Source organism: Cupressus sempervirens, chromosome 11, assembly GCF_028749045.1.
Source record: "Cupressus sempervirens isolate cs-2001-9-10 chromosome 11, ASM2874904v1, whole genome shotgun sequence".
Lineage (NCBI taxonomy): Eukaryota > Viridiplantae > Streptophyta > Pinopsida > Cupressales > Cupressaceae > Cupressus > Cupressus sempervirens.
In genome coordinates this window covers 135,496,449-135,500,000 of record NC_143128.1, presented here as the reverse complement: position 1 = coordinate 135,500,000, position 3,552 = coordinate 135,496,449, and positions in this window count along the sequence as shown.

Sequence of the window (3,552 nt, the reverse complement as noted above, 5' to 3'; positions counted from 1 at the left end):
GTTGAAAATTTGATAAAGTATGCTCACTTCTTCGCCATCTCGTCAGACCTTTAGGCTACACAAGTTTGCCAAACTATTTTTCAGAGAAGTCTTTCACTTGCACAGGTTACCCCAAAACATCATTAGCGATCAGGATGGATGATTCATTAGTATCTTCTGGATATAGTTTTTTTGGATGGCAAGGATATAATTATCATCAAGCATGAGTTACCACTTGCAGACAAATGGCCAAATAGAAATTGTGAACAAATGGCTCGAAGATTACCTATGGAACTATGTCTCAACACAATAACATGGGTGGGTAAAATGGATCCATCTCAGGGAGTATTACTACAATACCATTTATCACATGTCCATTGGGATGGCACCATTCAAAGCCTTGTATAGGTATGAACCCCTCTCCTTCATCGACAGAGTCTTGGGTGACAATCATGCTCCAAGGGTGAAGGATTGGCTTCGAGAAGGATAGGACATACTTGAGGAGCTTGAAAGAAAACCTACAGTAGGCACAAAATTGAAAGAAGGTGTACACCAACAGACACTGCATAGAACAGAGTTTTGAAGTAGGGGATCTGGTCTATCTCTAGCTTTAGCCATACCAACAATCCTCATTAAAGGGAACAAGAAAGGAGAAACTAAAGCCACATTTTTATGGTCCCTATCGTGTGATCTGTCACATTGGTGAGGTAGTGTACGAGCTGGACCTTTTGGAGGGTACTCGCATTCATAATGTCTTCCATGTTTCCTGTCTAAAGAAGGCTATCGAGAAAAACATCACAATCACTATCGACCTTCTACCACTCAATGAGGAAGGGAAGCTCATTTTAAAACCTGTTGAGATTCTTGAACTGCATGAAAAAGTCCTGCAAAATCACACCGTGAGAGAATACTTGGAATGTTGGTGACACCTTCCATTGGACGATGCAACATGGGAAGGCGAGCACATCCTCTAGCACCTAGCATTGCACTTGCTTGAGGACAAGAAAATTTTGGGACAGGTGGACTGTAATATCCTCGTTATAAAATAAATGATTTAATCTTTGTAATGGACTGATTGATTTATTTTATCTTAGACCCATTTTATTTTGTTTTGTTTTCAAAGTTTGTGTCACTGTCAGCTAGCTTTGTACACCTTCAGAAAGCTTTTTCTGAAGGGTATTTAAGCATGGCTGATAGTAGTTTGTAGGCATTCTTTGGATTATATTTCTTTTTACTATGAATTCTTGTTGCTTTCCATTTTGGAAGTGAAAGATCTTCCCTATTCGGCTCACGCAGTTTCTGTTGGATTCAACCCTCACCCTATTCCATTGGTGTATCACTTTTTTTAGATCTAGAAAATCAAGTATTCTTCTTTGGTGGTAAATAATATTTGCATTCTACTCTCTTTTTGGTTGTGAAGTGTAATTCAATATTCTATGTTTATGCACAATTAACATTTTTTCATGTGTATTCCCTCTCTATCCACTCCATCCTAGACCACTATCTGTACTACATTCATCTTCTTATTCAGCTTTGGTGATTGAGTTCACTGACTAAGTAGTTGTATAACCTTTTACATTCACTATACGGCTTCATTCTATCATTGTATGACTTCCCTGGCTTCCCGTACAGACTATTATTATATATATACTTTAGATCTTGCACCGTACAGACTGTCCAAGTTAGCATACACTCCCCTTCCATTCTTGTACAGTCATCTCAGTGGCTCCATTTCACCATACATGCTAAGCTCCCACTATACAAATTGCTAGTTTACCCCCCCATATGGCATCTTGAACCTAGAGTACGACCCATTGTGCACATCCATTCATCGTATAGACTCTCTCCAATTGTAGATACATTATGTCACCCTCTCCAAAACTCATCGTATGACCAGTAATCATCCTATACAGATATTCTCATCTCTCCCAAACTACTAGTTCACCTGCAAATCTAAGTTTGTGGTGTCAAAATCTCTACAATGAGATTAGGAGCATTACATAGGCAAGTAGATCGAGGATCCATTCACTACTATGTTTCTTTGCCCCAAGCTATTGGCTCACTTGGTGACAAGACCCTATATTGTTGCATATCTATTTATCATATAATTGATTTTTGGTACAAACTGAGCTCATCCTATGTATTATCATTGTAATTGATACATTTTTGGGTTTTTGTTTGAGATTCATACATCTATTTTGAAATGGCATCAATTCTTTTGTTTCACTATTTAAGTAGGGACATTTTGTATATCATTAATGGAAATTTCTTACCTTTATGTTTTCTCTTAATCATAGGATTAGATAACTTCAAGTCAAATTGTCTTTCATAATTACTAACCTTAATATCAGGTTCTACATTCCTCAAACTAAAAGTCATTTAAAGACTATGGTTCTTTGCTTTTCCATCTTCATCATCCTACAAGAAAATCAAAACAAATTTCTTACCATATTTGTTAACTGTAGTAGTATTCTTTATGTAATCATATACAACCCCTCTATAAAGTTCCCAAGGTCTTCCAAGAAGAACATGACAAGCACTCATGTCTTGTACATCACACTAAACTCCATCCTTAAAAGGTCCAATACTGAAATAAATGAAATATTTCTCTCTAACTTGCACCCAATGATCAAGATGAAACCAACTAATACCATACAAAGTAATTTGTTTTAATCTTTGCAAATCAAGTTTTCTAGCCCTATCTTTAGAAACATTAGTATAAGTACTCCCTCCATCTCTAATAGCTTTACAAAATTTGGTTGTTGACTCACAAATATTTTGGAATAACTTCCTTATTCACATGGGTTCCACATCATGCTTAGCCCATGCTATTATTTTCATCAATAGTGATTCTTCAACTTCTAATGAAAGCAAGTCAACATCAAAAGATTGCACTTTTTGATCTTGTTGTACTACCAACCTCTTTTTTCAATGTTGACACTAGAACATTCAAAATTTTGGTGTACATATTTACCGCATTTAAAACAAGTACCTATGAAAATATGTTTCTTATTAGAAACAACTTGCTCACCCTTATCAACTTTTGTCAATTCATTACCTTGATTTTTTCTTAACTTTTCTTCTGTCTTCAATTGATAGCAATATGCATTTCCAACTAGACTAAGCTTCAACATACTCAATTCATCCTGAAAATGGAATTTCAAAACATTCATGATGTTCAGATCTAGTTTGTATCTTGTAAATTTCTTTTTTATAATTTTTCACAGACATGTACTTCACCTTTGAGTTCTGTAGGTTCTCAAACAAGTCAAGTACATCATGTTTAGGGATGAAATTAAGCCTTCAATCTACAAACCATGGGTTTCCATTTACTAATCTTAGTTTCATCATTATATTATGTATCCTTTTGCAATTCTTTCCAGCACACAGTAGCATTACCTTTCAATTTAGTTTTTGCTAACCAAACTCTCTATAGATCTACAATATTTTCAAGCTTAAAGTAATCCTTGGGTTCATTAATCCAATCTATTGATTCCTCAAAACCCAAAGAACTATAATTATTTGATACTTCATATGAATCTTACCAACTTGTGCCATAACCTTCAAAAAACT